The following is an 18,967-nucleotide window of genomic DNA, read 5'->3' on the forward strand; positions in this document are numbered from 1 at the left end:
ACTCCAATGTGAAAAAAGAGTAATGAAAAGTGAAACCAAGAAACAAAACTGTGTCCTAATACACAAGTCGCTTACCAAAGAATCAAGCTGTCGAACTGAGTGGCGCAGATACGTTCTATGAAGTTGTATCTAGGGATTTGCACACTCTAGAGGACAGACTTCAAATACATACAAATAGATATACTAAGGATAATCTGACCAAAGAAGAGAGAACAGCGCTACATACCCTTAAAACCAACAGTTCAATCATCATTAGAGAGGCTGATAAAGGGGGAAATATAGTGATCATGAATAGAGAGGACTATGAGGGAGAAGTACTCAGACAACTTCATGACACTACTAATTACACCAGATTGTCATCCAACCCCTGCCCTCTAGCAACTAGCGTGATAAATGACCACCTTTCACACTGGAAGGAGATTGGCCTTCTCTCAGAGACAGAATACACATTTCTTGCGATCCATAATCCTAGATTCCCATGCATTTACCTTTTACCTAAAGTGCATAAAAAACAACCCTTCCCCCCTGGTCGCCCCATAATCTCGGGCATTGGCTCTATGACAGAAGCTTTAGCCAAATTCGTCGACACTTTCTTGCAGCCTCTAGTTTTGAACTTACCTTCATACATTAGGGATAGTACGGACATTTTGAACAAACTGGAAGATCTAGAATGGGAGGATGGCATGTGGTTTGCCACTTTGGATGTGACGTCATTATACACGTGCATTAAAAAGGATCTGGGTATAAAGGCTGTTGACTTCTTTTTAGATAAAAGATCAGCTACATTAATGGAACATAATGATATGCTTTTGTCAATGATCAATTTGATTCTGGATAACAACTTCTTTCTCTTTAATCAAACTTGGTATAAACAAAACCAAGGGACTGCAACGGGTTCTAAATTTGCCCCCTCATATGCGAATCTATTTATGGGGTGGGTGGAACACGTGCATGCATGGTCAAGGATGGCATCCAATTGGACTGGACATATCCAGTTCTGGGGTCGTTACATTGACGATATTATCATAGTATGGACAGGAACCGAATTGGAATTTAAAGAGTATTTTAATTTCTTGAATCAAAACACTTTTAATGTGGCCTTTACCATGGAGGCGTCTCAAACCTCCATTTACTTCCTGGATCTTGAACTTTATGTTCAAGACAAAAAAATACACAGCACCTTACATAGGAAAGACACTGCGGTCAACAGCACGTTACATTACACCAGTGCGCACCCAGCATCCACTAGAAATTCCATACCATATGGTGAGTTGGTTCGTATCAGAAGGAACTGTAGTGAAGAAAAAAAATTTACACACCAAACCACACTGGCGATGAATAGATTGCAGAAGAGAGGATATCAGCAAATTACTTTACAAAGAGCTAAAAATAGGGCCATGTTATTGAAAAGAGAGGATCTACTTAAGAATACTAGCAGATCTGTTCACAGACAAAAAGGGAGACTCGCTTTCATCACAACCCATTCTACATTGAATCATGAAGTATTTAAGATCTTAAATAGGCATTGGTCTATTCTTAAGGGAGCACCAGGTGTCAACAACATCATCACAGATAAACCATCTCTAACATTCAGAAAAAGCAGAACAATCAGAGACGATCTCTGTCCCAGCTACACGTTGTTTCAGTCACCTAAGTCTAGCTGGTTACAGAGACCTTTGGGATTCTTCACCTGCAGTTCCTGTAACGTTTGCTCTTTGGGATGTAATAAAACTACAACGTTTAGTTACAACTCAAAAAAAGAACATAAAATCTATCACTTCATCAACTGTCTCACCAGCTATGTAATCTATGTCTTGGTCTGTGGGTGTGGGAAAATATATGTTGGCAGCACAGTCAGACCCTTAAAAATCCGTATACAAGAACATCGGAGAGCTGCCCTACATGGTGATACCACATATGCATTGGTGACACATAACTGTACTGTTGGGGTAGACAGATCCAAATTCCGCTTCCATGGCATTGATGTAGCCGTGCCCACAACAAGGGGTGGAGATAGAGAACTTAAACTGAGACAACTGGAAGCGAGATGGATTTGTACACTACGATTGGTAACACAGGGTTTCAACAGTGACAATGAGATGCATTACTTTCTTTAATTCAGACACATCAGGTAGCAATTGATGCTTGCCCTCACTATCGCTTTAATCTGTTCTGTCTAACACCACAAATATAGTGTTTTATTGCATCAACTCCTAGTGTGTACTGTTGGGCAATGCATACTCGTATCTGAACTTTGTACTCGCTGTTCATATGTTAGTGCTATTATTACACGAAGTATCAATGGCACATCTATTGTACATTTTCTGTATGTTGGCCCTCTCGCTCGTCCCTGCATTATTGTTCATCAAGTGTTGTACTGACCTATTCCATCTAACTGGTTGATCACACATACTACTGTTATATTGTATGTTAAATTGTTTGTCTGTGTTCTGGCCCTTTATTTGCATTACGTTCCTCCAGCACTGCACTTATTGGCTGTAAAGTACTGGTACATGCTGTACACTATGTTCACATTTCCTTCCGATCCTACATGCTTCCTATCCTTCAACCTATCTGAATCTAACACTAATTGTCGCGGTGGTTGTCAACGCTTAAACATTGTTTGTGACTATTCCTTAACAATGTGTGGGAGTGTCTCTTGGAGATGCTACTTTTGTAGCACTGTAGACTTAGATCTGAAATTATTGATAGTCGCTTATCTTGATGTTGGCAATTTTGGACTTAGTGCGTTCTCTTCATTGCCACAGGAATTAGGCGGACCTTTCCTTACTTGGAACTCATACGGCTCGTTGTTATTGACACTGGACCTCTTATTATGTGTCTTGGATGGCTTGTTTTACCTGATTTTTACTATATAGACAGGCGGTCAGGAGATGTATTATTCATCGCCACATGTAGTATGAACTAAGTCGTACACCCGCCTGGTTACTCTTAACCATTTCAATATGGCTGACTTTTCTCAATTGAATTTTTTAACTTATTTATGTACATTGCCCACACTAATATATGTCTCGTTGCTGCGCCGTACATGAGTGAATGGATAACTCTAGGCGCAATGTGCTCATCTCCGTTTTAGCATTCCTTGTTTTTTAATTAAATTTGTTACTTTGGTTAAAACACACTACACATTTAACTTACGCTGTATTACCATTTACAGTGATAGAGAACTGAATACCAGGACGATATCTTCATTCTGTTCATGATACATGAACAATCACCCTTTCAGATGATTTGTGCCGTCTGTACAACTATTAGCAGTCATTGGAATTGGAACCAGTCCAAGATGGAGGGGATTGGGATAGAATTTGCACTGACGCTATGTTATTTTGGAATGTATATTTAAATCATCTAATTTACACTCATGACCATCTATATTTATAGAGAACCTAAATAAGGAAGGTTTATTCGTATTGTCCAAGATATATGAGCAATCATGTTATCAGAAGACAGGTGCCGTGTAAATGTTCTTAATAATCATAGGAATCGGAACTAGTCCAAGATGGCGGAGATTGGGCTAGAATACGCTCTGACGCATTGACGTCATTTCCGGTTATCGGGGATCTCCTTAGAACGCCACTTAAACACATATAAATACGGGCGGCATTTGAAACTGATTGATCACCGCTCCTACACGACGATGTTCGCTACTACGCTGACGACTCCTGCAAAAGGATTTGGAGTCACGCTCTCTACAGAGAAAGGTATTTTGGGATTCAGCCGGGGCACATTGGATTCAGTAGTGGGCATTTGCACGCCAACTTTTTGGCGCTAGATTGTGAGGGTTTACATGCCTATGACACACTCTTTGCACTTGCGTTTTGATTTATACTATGGAACTTGGAAATCAGCTATGTCATAGGATTGCACTAACGTACAATTTACGTATAGAAAAAGGCTTTTAACTTAGGGATTTACGTCCCAGTGGTCCGCTGTCCTTAGTGTTATTGCTATATTACTTTTCATACACATCATGTGTTTTTTCATTTTGCAGCGTTTATATGCTGTTGTTTGGACTAACACCTGTTTGCTGGTTTATCACGACAGTATGCAGGATTGGGTGGCTGAATTTTGCGACCATTACTACGGACTTGTGGGTTTAAAATCCCTATAGTCAAATACACTAATTTTAGTTGTTTATGGAATCATACTTGAGGGCCTATCCGGTTTCTTTATCATTAGGATTGAGAGGCTGAGTTATGTGATTGTTACGGCTGACATGTGCGTTATTTGATGTCCACGTCTAAACTAAAAAATGTGTTTCTCTTTATTTTTTGGAATTTTACTTCGGTGTCTATCCGGGTTTTTTTACTGTTGGAACAATACAGTTTGGACTTTTCTGAAAAACTAGTGTTTTGAATCTCTTGTCATCGTCTACGTTTGTTCACCGGCCTTATCAGAACATTTCGGTAAGGACATCAAGTATTGAGGTTGTATGTACGTTTTTAAGCAACTGTGTGACTATATGTGCACATTTTGTCTCGCTTTGAGTGCCTAACATTTCAATCACATTTCAGATAACTCCGATACCAATACTCTGAAAAACCGAAGGTCTTTATTGGTGGAGATACTTCACTACATAGATGACATGCTAGTTTTCTTTTCAAAGGTCAGGAACTGTGGACTGACTAGATAAAACTATTCCTTTTTTTGCAATTTCTGCATTTCGATCAACGCAGGAATATCATCTATATCTCTTTTTACGCTCTTTAGACTTTTTAGATCGGGAACTTTCTGCATTGCTGTAACTGAATATCTCTGCGCCACTCAGTTCGACAGCTTGATTCTTTGGTAAGCGACTTGTGTATTAGGACACAGTTTTGTTTCTTGGTTTCACTTTTCATTACTCTTTTTTCACATTGGAGTATTTCTGTCTTTACCAACACTATTTTCGGTGACAAAGCATCTAGCTTTACTTTCTAAAAACTTCTTAAGTCACTCTGACCTTTTCCATTCATGTTATTACGTTATTCATAATGGGTAGGTTTTTGGTTCTACGTTAAATCAAGTACCTTGGTTTGATGCTCACGTATCTATCCTTCGCTAATACAGGTTCACTGTTGTCTGTTCACTTAATATGTTTTTAATATGAATAAATTTGATATGACTTTTTGTATGATTTTTAACAGCCTTGAAGAAGCCCATGCTTGGGCGAAACGCGTTGGCTGTGGATATGACAACATCATTGTAATAAAGAAAAAACCTGAAAAATTTACTAGCTCTGTGTGTATTATAAAAACTGTGTAGTATCACACTGTACTAGCCAATTCACTCTCGCGTTGCCTCTCATATCTTGTGTTTATCATTATTGTTTATGGTCTTTTAAGCGGCTGGCCATTTGAGGTGGGCAACGCACGCATTACTCAAAAGTGACATGTTCAGGCAGTGCAAATGTGCTTAACCTAGCTGCTTACTTCTCAAATTTCTGATGGTGCCTTCCTCACGGCCGGGCCGCGGTGTATAGTTATGGATAAACAAAGTGCCCTAAGCATCTGGAAGCACTCGACAATGCTCTACCTTCCGGTTCTCTGCTCTGCATGCCTTCTAGCTTCACAATTCCATTAATATGCCGACGCGTTTCAGGGTTACACACCCCTTCATCCTGAGCTGTAAAAATGACGCTTGATAGAAGCATGGTTAACATTTCCGTGTCTTATTTATTCTTACAAGCCCCCAGTGGGCGTCTGCTGCGTGCATCGTCACACTGTTGATTTCTGGGGCTTGAAGACCTGCATGCAAAAAAAATCTCCTCTAAGTGAGTTCTCAAGTGTTCATTTTTCATTGTGCCATTCTTTACATGCCTATAGTAGGCTGTGTTGCGTTCGGGCATGCTTTCAATTGATGAGGAGCATAGTGCCGATGAAGTTCCAATCCCTTTGGATCTCCGGCCTCGCACAGCTGACCACAGCAGTCGATGGTGCCTTCCTCATGGCCGGGCCGCCGTGTATAGTTATGGATAAACAAAGTGCCCTAAGCATCTGGAAGCACTCGACAATGCTCTACCTTCCAGTTCTCTGCTCTGCATGCCTTCTAGCTTCACAATTCCATTAATATGCCGACGCATTTCAGGGTTACACACCCCTTCATCCTGGGCTGCAAAAATGACGCTTGATAGACGCATGGTTAGCATTTCTGAGTCTTATTTATTCTTACAAGCCCCCAGTGGGCGTCTGCTGCGTGCATCGTCACACTGTTGATTTCTAGGGCTTGAAGTCCTGCATGCTAAAAAAATCTCCTCTAAGTGAGTTCAAGTGTTCATTTTTCATTGTGCCATTCTTTACATGCCTATAGCAGGCTGTGTTGCGTTCGGGCATGCTTTCAATTGATGAGGAGCATAGAGCATTGTCGAGTGCTTCCTGTTGCTTAGGGCACTTTGTTGATTCATATATATATATATATATGTATATATATATATATATATATATATATATATATATATATATATTACCCACTGGCAGTCGCCAGTAGGTAGTTATAGTTAGGACCTATTTTCCAAAGGAACTCTGCAACATTCTATTCCCAATAACTTTGGCGCCGATTGACGAATCTTCGCGAAATTTTCAAAACTTTCGGCCAGCTCCTATCTGCTCCTATCCTGAAAGTCTTGGGATGATTCGTGTAGCAGGGGCTGAGAAAAAAGGGAGGTCCCAAAACGTGTTTTCCCCATGTAATTTCCAATAGGACCTTTAGCCGTAGCTACAGCCCGAACTGCTGAACGGATTACACCAAATTTGGCAAAGAGGTAGTCCTCAGTTCAGACTCGTGCCTTTTGCTTAAATGGTGTCAATCTGTTCAGTAGTTCCTGAGAAAATGACAGTTAAAAGTACATATATATCCATGGCCGCGCTGGATCTGCGCACCCTGAGCGCACCCTCCCAATCACGCGCTGAATGCTAATTGGCTGTCAAGTAGTTGACAACATTCGAAACCAGGAACTGTTGGCAGCCATTTTGTGCCTCAGTAGAAGCGAGTCTGAAGAAGTCTGTGGAATAAGTGTGCAAAACGTATAAAGGGGGCAGGGTAGAAATACCCTGACCCTCTAGACCTGCTTAGGGGGCCCCAGAAGGACTCCCAGGGCCCCCCAATATTTTTTTTAAAGTGATGTCATTTGAGATGTCATCAGTGATGTCATCAGTGGTGTCACTGAGCATGTCATGAATGATGTAATATGTGACATCATCAGCAGTGGATTGCGGGTGCGCAAGTTATAGTTAGCTGAACTAACTATAACGGAGGAATTTCAATGGTTTTGTACGAGTGAAATGTCCAGCTAACTATAACACCCCTAATACCTATGTTTTTTTCAGTGAATATATATATATATATATATATATATATATATATATATATATATATATATATATATATATATATATAAACATTTCCTTATGAATTCCCTACGCGATTCGGAGCTCCTGCTCCTTGCTCACAGGAAATCCAAATGGGCAGATGCAGGAAAAAAACAAAAGTCCTTTTATTATTGCCATTAACACACTCAATGGGCTTCTGGAACTCGTAGTTTCCCCGTTAAAATATTTTTCTGATGGATTCTGCCTCCTGCATATTTTAGGATAAACTCCCAATGGAGTCTTCCAAGTGTCATAGCCAGTTCAAATCCCCGCAATCCTGCCTTCCTGTATATCGGACCCTGCATATATTCCCACGTCTGCCCATTTGCATTTCTCATGGGCGCTGTAGCATATCTGTGCAGGTGGTGTTAGTATGCATTTAGAGTATAGCAGGAGTGGGAAGCAAAGTACTTAGTGGTATCGGTATGAAGACTCGGGGATTAAACTGTGAGTGTAAGCCATGAGTTTATTGCTGTGAAGTGATGTGCTGTGGGCGCTGTAGGATACTGGCCGCTGTAGCATACCTGTGTAAGTAGTGTTAGTGTGCGTTTATTCTATACCGGGAGTGTGAAACAAACTACTCATCCCTATTGGTCTGAAGAATCGAATGTAGTGTTTTAGGAAGCAGGAATAAAGGAATAATCGGGAAGAATATAATGCAGAATGTTGCAATGCCAGAGAAGAAAAATGGTAAAATTAGTTGTGTCTAAGAAAGTGGTTGTGTGTAATAAAGGGATGGAGTTTGAAAATTATATAGAAAGTGTCTTTATTTCAGTGCCATAATTGGACCCACTGGTGCAAGAACTAGGGTATCCAGCTGATGCAAAGTTGAACCACTTCTGCTGTATTCAAACATAAGCTCCGGCATCAGTGAAATGTTACAGTTGCATGTGAAATAAACAATAGCTATTATATTTGAATGAATCTACATTCTATAAAGAAAATAAAGGTAGGCTACGATTACCACATGTATCGTTTAAGAAAAGAAAAGAAAATAAATAAATAAAAAAGAAAATGCAAAATGTAGTCTTCAAACTTTTTATGTACCTTGGCAGTGCTGTTTTGCAACAGAAAATTAACAACAGTAGAATAGTTAGCAATCTGTTGTACAGTAGATTCAATGTGGTACGTGTCAGAATTGGTACTAGTTCTACCAACATTGGAACTTTGAGGATGAATACAAACATTTCTCTTCTGATAAGCACATTCGGTACCTTTGTAGTCAAACCGGACATTATTGTCTTCAGCTGTTTCAAAAAAACATTCTTGTGTAGAGAGCTAAGACATGGAGCTGAGACAAACTCCAATTGCTTCTGCTGTAGTCAAATTGATGCTCCTGCATCAGTGAATTGCACATTATATGTTACAGTTCTATGTGACCTACAGAGTAGCTATTAGACATGAATAAATACATTGTATAGTGAAAATAAAGGTAGTTTACGATTACCACACTGTGCCAACCAGTTCCTAAACAAAGTCGTCTTTTTACATTTTTATCGTGAGGTTCTGAGCAGAGGCTAACTTTGAGTAAAATTGTGTCAAATGGCTTTGTGAATAACAGGCAGGCAGAGAGGTGTGTGCACAAAGAATAGACGTGGTTTCTAAATGGGTGTCGGGTTTAGGTTAATTTTGGAAGTAAATAACGTATTTGCATAGGCCATACATCACCGATTCCTGGTTAGACTGGTGATGTAAGGGGGAATAATGAGGATAGAGTTCAAATGTCTGAGTATACTTAGAAAGTTATTATATCAAAGTATTAGGATTGAAGTGTATTATAAAAAATTTAAAGGAAAAAGTCAAAAAAGATGGAAAAAAATCCATTCAAGAATAATGTGAGTTTCTTACAAGTCTTGGAGATTCCAGTCCAGAAGTTCTTCAGCTGCTTTAGATGCGTAATGTTCCAAGAGGCTATTGTTGCCATCGTGTGAGAAAAGCGAAGCGATCCAAATCATATCCTTGAAGGGACAGTAATGTTCCTCGAATGTTGGAGCGGTAATTTGAATGGGCAGGCAATCTGCCTCGTTGTGAAAGGTCGCACGTTGCAGGGGATCTTTCACGGCTGCGCAGAAATCCCATTGCGCTGCGATTCCTTTTTGCATTGCATTCGCCATTGCTCCGCTGCCAGAACAATCACGTTCATGGTTTTCAAGATACTCCATTACCTGCTGGATATCGGGAGCGATTGTTGAGATGTTGGCAAGGCATACATCCATTCGCCAGTCGAATGGGCAAGTTTTGCAATCAAACGATGGTTGTATGCATATTGCATAAGTGTAGATAAATGTTATGTTGTAGCTAGCGCCGATAATATATAGAGGCAGGCAGCCGAAAAGTTTTTCCGTTATTTACAGTATTGATGTAGCTTGGCGTAGAGGCGTATTCTGTTGGACATAGTTGTTACCATAGAGAGCGTAGCCATTTCTAGAAGTAGAATTAGTAGTAAGATGGCCGCAAAGAGGGTGAGAATTATGGGCACTGTTCCTGTTATTCCAGAGATGATCAAAAGAATGTCTGAATGTAGTCTGGTATTAAAAGAAGAACAGTTTGAAACGGTGTTAGAAGGCTGTAGGAGACCGTGTTAAAAAATTGTGCCAGACCTTGAGTGTGACATGTGTTGAAAATTGTGTAACAATTCACAAAGTGTAATTGGCGGTTCGCATTTAAAAGGGAGTGTATTTTATTTGAAGTTCGTGGTATCTGCAGTCGATAAATTTCTTTTGCAGAAGTGAGGGAGACTTCTGTTCTGAACAAAGGTGCTTTTAGTTTGGTTTGTTTCTTGAAATGTGTTTTCAAACTAGGAATTGAAGGCCAAGTTGAAGTTTGGGAGTTAGTTTGTGTGGGTGGGAATAGATATTGCCACAGGAAGTTACTGTGTTGAAACAGTAAGGACATATGGTATGACAGCTCATATTCCGTAGGAGTGTATGTTATTGAGAAGCAGATAACTGTCGTTAGAAAACTGTGTGAATGTTGGTGTGATTGTGGGAGTTGGCGTCCTTTTAGGAAAGGACGCAAGATTGGTGGCTGTAATCTTAGAAGCGCCGTGTAGTTGGACATTCTTGGATAGTAATGAATGACTGCCATTGTGGTCGCACTATTCACCTGTGAGAAAAACTTTTGTATGCTCTTTAAGACAGTGATATGTAAATGGAATAAGCCACTGCTCATGAATAAACGCGCTACCTTATATAATGACATTCAACATAACAAACAACATGTGCACGTAGCAGACTCAATGACACTACATACTGTGGGAACCGTGGCTAGCCATGTATACAAACCAAACATGGCATGGTACCTCTGCCTCATTATGCAGAACGCGGGGAGAGATGAGAGCAAAGTATGTGCGAAGGTGGCAAATAATTCTCAATTATAAAAGTATACGATGCAAGTCTTGAGGGGATGTGCCGGACAGACTTGAGTATGCAGAGCACAGACATGTACATGTCAACATACACTGATGGTTTATTGAGTGAAGTGGACAGTGGACGCAACCATGATAGTACAGTCAGTAGGGAAGATTACGGAATGGTAGCACGTACGTGCCTCAACCCCCCCCAAATGTTTAAGGAAGTGGGCTGGCTCGCCGTACGCAAGGTTAGCCTAGGGGTATGAATAAAAGGCACGTTTCTTTGGGTGTGCTTCTCTTCCAGATTGGCGAACGTGTCTGCCAGGTCTGCGCAGCTTACACCTCCACAAGGCTGACGCTGTGAGCGAAGGTGGGTGCGTGAATGATGCTCTCAGCCTGCTGGTACTCAGAAACCGTCGTAGCCGCTGTGACGCATGTATGCCCCACAATTCACCTTTCGACACTGCTGTATGTGAAAGAGGGCCGACCACGTGATGGCAGAAGGTCCTGGGCGAGGTCTGCGAGCTCGGAAGGTTCCTGAGATTAACGCTGGCTACCGCAACACAGGCACACAGAGCCCAGCCTGAGGCCCAGGAGCGTGGAGTGCTCTGTATAATAGTAACACAGTAGTCAGACAGGTACAGACAGTGGAACAGTGTTTTGATACCATACTGGACGATGTTAGAACTGTATCTGAGAGTGGAGATGAAGGTACTCCCTTCGACCAGCTGCAATCAACTCTGGGTCCCAACAGTGGAACGGTGTCTTGATCCCATAATGGACGATGTCCTATATTACCTGCTGCAGAGTTTTCAGAGAACTCCCTCAGTTGAGGTGCATCACACTCAGTGCTTCCGTAGCTAACTGCTGTACAGGATTATTGGGCTTTGTTGACTGTAGTTGCTGGACTATAGCGCGGTACAGCAGGTCCAAACAATGAAATGGGGTCTTGATTCAATGATTGAGGATGTCAGAAGTTAAAGTCTGTGATGATTTCTGTGTACACCCTCCGACCAGGTGCAAACAACTCTGGGTCCCAACAGTGGAATGGTAACTTGATCCCAGAATGGACGATGTCTGATATTACCTGTTTTAAGGGAACTCCGTTGAGGTGCATCAGACTCTGTGCTCCCGTAGCTAACTGCTGCATATGATTATTGAGGTAGGCTGACTGCAGTCGGTGGAGTACACCACGGTACAGCAGGTCCGAATAGTGGAACGGTGTCTTGATATCACAATGGACGATGTTAGAACTGCATCTGAGAGAGGAGATGAAGGTACCCCCTCCGATCAGGTGCAACCAACTCTAGGTCCGAACAGTGGAACGGTGTTTTGATCCCACAATGGACGATGTTAGAACTGCATCTGCGAGTGGCGATGGAGGTACTCCCTTTGACCAGCTGTAACCAACTCTGGCTCCCAACAGTGGAACGGTGTCTTGATGCCAAAATGGATGATGTTAGAACTGCATCTGAGAGTGGAGATGAAGGTACTCCCTTTGACCAGGTGGAACCAACTCTAGGTTGCAACAGTGGAACGTTGTCTTGATTCCACAATGGAAGATGTCCGATATTACATTCTGCTTAATTTTTACAGAACTCCTTCCGTTGAGGTGGATTAGACTCTGTGCTTCTGTAGTTAACTGCTGCACATGATTATTAGGCATGGTTTATTGCAGTTGCTGGAGTACACAGCGGTACAGCATGTTCGAACAGTGAAACAAGGTCTTAATTCTATGATTGAGGATGATGTTAGAACTGTATCTGAGAGTGGAGATGGAGGTATTCCCTTCTACCAGCTGCAACCAACTCTAGGTTCCAAAAGTAGAACGGTGTGTTGACTCCAGAATGGACGATATGAGAACTGCATTTGAGAGTGGAGATGAAGGTACTCTCTTCGATCAGGTTCATCCAAATTTGGGTCCCAAATGTGGAACGGTGTCTTCATCCCACAATGGATGATGTCCGATATTAGCTGCTGCTTGCTTTTTAGTTCTTGTGTTGAGGTGCATCACAGTCTGTGATTCCATAGCTAACTGCTGCACATGATTATTGGGCTTGGTTGACAGTAGTCGGTGGAGTATACTGTGGTAAAGCAGGTGCAAACAGTGAAATGGGGTCTTGATTCTATGATTGCGGATGTCGTACGTTAAAGTCTGTGTTGATTTTTGTGTACCCCCTCTGATCAGGTGCAACCAACTCTGTGCTTCCGAATCCAACGGTATGTGGCTGTGAGTTGTGAATGATCACTGGATTTGGTGTAGACTGCAGTTCGCAGGGTTCACAATTTAGATTGCGTGGTGATTGTTTAATTACAGAATCCAGTAGTTAAGTAATTAGAACGTCTATTGAAACATACACAATATTGTTTTAGTATACTTGCTTCAATAGGCTTTTTTATATCAGTTATAGGTTTAGTGAAATGACCAAATTTATCTGGGAAGTCCAAAGGAACAGTGAATAGTGTAGACTGTGGAGAGATGAAATCCCAATTCAAATTGTTTTGATTTACTCATTGTAGAGTTCTCTGTAATTTATGTTGTTTTATTTTGTAAAGAGGGAGTGAGAAAAAGTATCGATGGTTGTGTGTGTGAGTACTGCTTTTAATTAACAATGCAGACAGTAGTGTTCACAATTCAGATCGAGTTGCTATTGTAGATGATGCAGTCCTGTAAGAGAAGAGATTGCTGTAGAGTGCTCTGTCTGCACCGCTCATACACATCATTGAAGGCTCCGCACACTTTTTCTTTGCTTCGTGTATTGCAAACTGTAGAGCTCAAGTCAATGCTACGTGACTGTGGGCCCTTGCTGAACGCTCTCTGTGGCCTATACTACATACTTTAGTGTTCACATTTGACATTGAGTCGGTATTGTAGATGATGCACTCCTGTCGGAAAAGACATTGCTCCAGTGTGCTCTGTCTGCACTACTCATACGCATCATTGCAGGATCGGCACATGTTTTTTTTCTTCGTGTATTGCAAATTGTAGAGCTCAAGTGAATGCCAGGAGGCTGTGGGCTCTTGCTGACTGCTCCCTCTGGCCTACACTGCAGACAGCAGTGTTCACAATTCAGAGGGAGTCGCTATTGTAGATTAGGTAGTTCTGTAGGAAAAGACATTGCTCCAGTGTGCTCTGTCTGCGGCACTCATACGCATCATTGTAGGCTCTGTACATGTTTCTTTTGCTTCGTGTATTGCACACTGTAGAGGTCAAGTCAATGTCACGTGGCTGTGGGCCCTTGCTGAACACTCTCTCTGGCCTATACTGCAGACATCTGTGTCCACATTTGACATTGAGTCGGTATTGTAGATGATGCAGTCCTGTAGGAAAAGATATTGCTCCAGTGCGCTCTGTTTGCACCACTGATATGCATCATTGCAGGATCTGCACACGTGTTTTTTTCTTTGTGTATTGCAAACTGTAGAGCTCAAGTGAATGCCAGGTGGCTGTGGGCTCTTGCTGACTGCTCTCTCTGGCCTACACTGCAGACAGCAGTGTTCACAATTCAGATGAAGTCGCTATTGTAGATTAGGTAGTTCTGTAGGAAAAGACATTGCTCCAGTGTGCTCTGTCTGCAGCACTCATACGCATCATTGTAGGCTCTGTACACGTTTCTTTTGCTTCGTGTATTGCACACTGTAGAGGTCAAGTCAATGCCACGTGGCTGTGGGCTCTTGCTGTATGCTCTCTCTGGTCTATACTGCAGACTTCAGTGTCCACATTTGACATTGAGTCGGTATTGTAGATGATGCAGTCCTGTACGAAAAGATATTGCTCCAGTGCGCTCTGTCTGCACCACTCATATGCATCATTGCAGGCTCTGCACACTTTGTTTTTAGTTTGTGTATTGCAAACTGTAGAGCCCAAGTGAATGCCATGTGGCTGTGGGCCCTTGTTACCGCTCACTCTGGCCTACACTGCAGAGAGCAGTGTTCACAATTGAGATTGAGTCGCTATTGTAGATGAGGTAGTCCTGTAGGAAAAGACATTGCTCCAGTGTGTACTGTCTGCACCATGCATATGTATCATTGCAGGCTTTGCACACTCTTTTTTGTTGCTTCGCTGACGACAAACTGGGTAGGTGAAGTCACTTTATGTATCTGTGGTACCTTTGTGACCGCTCTCTATGGCCTACACTGCAGACAGCAGAGTTCATAATTCAGATTGATTTGGTATTGCAGATGATGCAGTGTTGATGGCAACAGATATTGTTCCTAGTACGACCTGTCTACAGCACACATTATCGGTGGCTGTGCACATGCTGAATGCTTTTGATGTGGTTATGTGAGTGCACTAGAACTGATGGAGCGTTTATGATATAATCTTTTTGTGTATTATTTCAGATCTATTGATTGTGTGTCAGTATGCCACAAGTTGTTGTTCTTTTATGATGGAATTATTTCTGTATTATTTCACATCTACTGTCCCTACCTTACTGCAGCATAAATTATTGATTCTTTTAATATTGAATCTCTGTGTATGATCCAATGATTACTGTTGTAGTTGATGCTAGCAGCAGCCATTGTCTGAAGGCTGGTTTAGACTTAACGCACACACATCCAGCACAGACGTCACTGGATATGTCACCATGGTAATAAAAAGGAGTCGAGCGTACATGCCCGTATCCACTTCTACTATCTATCTGTGTTTGTGTGTTCATTATCTAAGCGCCTTACTGTCTCTGGGCCGTACTATATTACGTTGTGTGGCGGACAGCGTATGCAACCATGTTACCTGTGGTATTGGAGACAATTTCAGTAATGTAACTTTTAGTTGTATGGGTATCATATGTGGAAGACTACTTTACAGAGCATGAATATTGATGAAAATGATGGTTGTATGTTGTGTGTAGTGTAAGATATGTGTATATTGCAAAACGTTTTGAACAAAGCTCTCTAAGCAGAAGAGGTGTGTCTCATGAAATGCAGTACAGATTTGATTAAAATGGGTGCCGTTTTCGAACTGTTACAATGGGAAATGTTATGAACTAATGAAATGCATTTTTTAATGGTTACATGGCAACCGCGCAGCTACTGTGCAATGAGACCGCATCCGATGTGATTTTCAGAAAATATGTTTATTATAATATAAGTTTATTAGAGTTAGAAATATATAACTGTTTAAAATATTTTTAATTATTGCTTGCTCTCATATACACTTTAAAGTTTTTTGGATATAGTTTTGAGACAAAAAGAAATGAGGGAATGGCATATGCGGTGCGACATCGTGCGTCTATGATGTAACACAGGGCGTGGCAGCGTGCACTCATTGCATACGCAACACGCAGCGGGCCCGACCCTATACGTACATGTCGTAACACGCGGCTTGGTAGTGCGTACCCATCGCATACCAAAGTAGCAGCTGGCGCGACCTCATATGTACATGTTGTTACGCGGGACGCGGTACCACAAACCCGTTGGATAAGAAATGTGCATCATTTAAATGTGGTGGATAGGATTCGTGTGTTGATTGAGCTTGGTAGACTACCGGTACGGGACTGTAGTTTTCTAAAAAAAAAGATATACATATTTTGTGGGGAAGATATAAAAGATTACATAATTTGTAAAGTTTAAAAAAAGGATGATAGAGTTGCAAAATATTAAAAAACAATTTGAAAAAATATAGGTTTTATAAATATTAAAATATGAAATTAACATTTAAAAAACCTTCGAAATTCACTAAAAAACCAAAGGTTTTACAGATGTTATAGTTAGGAATTAGCATTTAAAAAACCTTAGAACCATAGGTTTCAGGGATGTTATAGTTAGTTGGACATTTGACTCATTTAAGACCAGAGAAATTCGCCTGTTATAGTTAGTTGAGCTAACTATAATTCGCGCACCTGCAATGCACTGCTGATGACGTCACATATTACATCACTCATGACATGGTCAGTGGTATCACTCATGACATCACTGATGACATCTCAAATGACATCACTGATGACATCCCTGATGACATCATCCATGTGGTACTCTGACACACCTCTTCACACTGTAATATAACCTTTGATAGACGCACTCTAAAATACAGACTACCGTTTTGAAAAGCATAGACACACCAATACCAGATACTAGATATCCATCCACTGATTCCTATCTATATATTGTGAGCCAGATATACACTGATACAGTCACTCATACATGGTGTCACTCATCAATACATCAGTATAATATCCACTCATACATGTATATATACATTTACACAGCGCTACTGATCCATAGAGTTACTCACACATCTATTCAGTCATGCAAAAAATCAATCATACACCCATGTACTCACCTATGCAGATATATACACAACACCTGCCTTATTTATACACACATCACTTTCCTTATTTATATAGATACTATCACATACTTAATCTCTTATACAATCACTAATACATGTACACATTCGTGTATGTAGACACTCTTGCAATCACTGTCTTTCACGTAGTCAATTATACACCCCAACACTCACATATAGTGTATAAAAACATATATAGTTACTCACATATATACAACTGAGACATCAATTCACTAATCAACACACCTGTTCACACAGTCAGCTATCTATACAGCCCTTCTGAGATGCACTTTTGAATCTATCGAACCAGTGAATCGGCCATTCAGACATGTATGCACAGAGTCAGACACCACCCACACACCCACATAGACAGTCAGACCCCCATACAGATACTCATACAATCAATGAAAAACACATATACACACTGATGTAGCTACTCACCAAGCCATGCACCTGCTTACACACCAAGTGAGAGACTAAGAGAGACATTCAGTCAGTCAGTCAGAAAAGTCTTTATTCACACAGTCTAGTCACTAATCCATGCATTCAGTAACATACATTCAATCAGTGACTTATAGATTCAGTCATGCATCTGCTAAATAATGTTTTCAGGCACTTTTACATCGACTTTTCCTTGAATAGACCTTGGCATAGATATATGAAAAATATTTAAACTTTACAGAAACACACATTCACTGGATGATGTCATAAGTGATGTCATCATTGATGTCATTTGAGAAGTCATCGGTGATGTCATGAGTGATGTCACTGACCATGTCATGAGTAATGTAATATGTGACGTCATCAGCAGTGCATTGCATACACATGAGTTTTAGTTAGCTCAACTAACTATAACGGGTGAATTTCTCTGGTTTTATATGAGTCAAATGTCCAACTAACTATAACGTCCCTGAAACCTATGGTTTTTTCAGTGAATTTCTAAGGTTTTTAAATGCTAATTCCTAACTATAACGTCTGTAAAACCTATGCTTTTTTCAGTGAATATATATATATATATGTGTTTAAGGGATTGAGAAAACTTACGAGGAGTTCGTTGATATATATATATATATATATATATGTTCACTAAAAGAAACAAAGGTTAGGAGTGCCCATGGATGCCAGGTGGCACGTGCTATGCATATCAGTAGGGAGAGCATGGCCTAAATATCAATGATTCTGGCTTCTAGTGGCGGCAATGGTGGATAAAAGAAATATTGTTGGGGCCTGGGGAGCCGTACAACCACCGACAGAGAAACGTTGGAACAGGGATATGGACTGGTGCTGTGCGGCTGAAAAGACAGTGTATGAAAGCAGGGAATGACCCAAGAAATGGGAGAAAGTATGGCAACAATGAGAAATATATAGGGGCCATTTGGAGATGTCTGAGGGCTCACAACGGGAGGGGGTGGGGGGCAGGTAGTGTCTCGGGATAGAACAGGACTGAACAGCTGAGTGTGGTATTACGCTTCTATGTAATAAACTGTACACTACCCAAATACCGATGTATTAATGAAAATTGTCTACTAGGCCGCAGTGTATTGATGCTGATGAATGTTTAATAAAAAAGAAGTTTAAAAAAAAAAAGGTTACAGGGTCATTATAGTTAGGCTCAGATTCCACTCCTACAAAACCAGAGAAATTCAGCAGTTATAGTTAGCTGAGCTAACTATTACTCATGCCTCCGCAATGCACTGCTTACAACCTCATATATTACATCACTCATGACACGGTCAATGACATCACTGATGATATCACTCATGACATCTCAAATGACATCACTGATGACATCACCGATGACATCATCCAGTAATTTAGAGTATTTAAAAAAAGTTTAATAGTGTTAAATACATATCTTAATAATTAGAGAGTAACTGTTCGTATGGGTAGGTGCTAGCACATTCAGCAGCGTGAAGTATAGTTGAAGAGCAACAGTAGTTGACAAAAACGTCTATCTTC

The sequence above is a fragment of the Triturus cristatus genome, chromosome 12, assembly GCF_964204655.1.
Source record: "Triturus cristatus chromosome 12, aTriCri1.1, whole genome shotgun sequence".
Classification (NCBI taxonomy): Eukaryota; Metazoa; Chordata; class Amphibia; order Caudata; family Salamandridae; genus Triturus; species Triturus cristatus.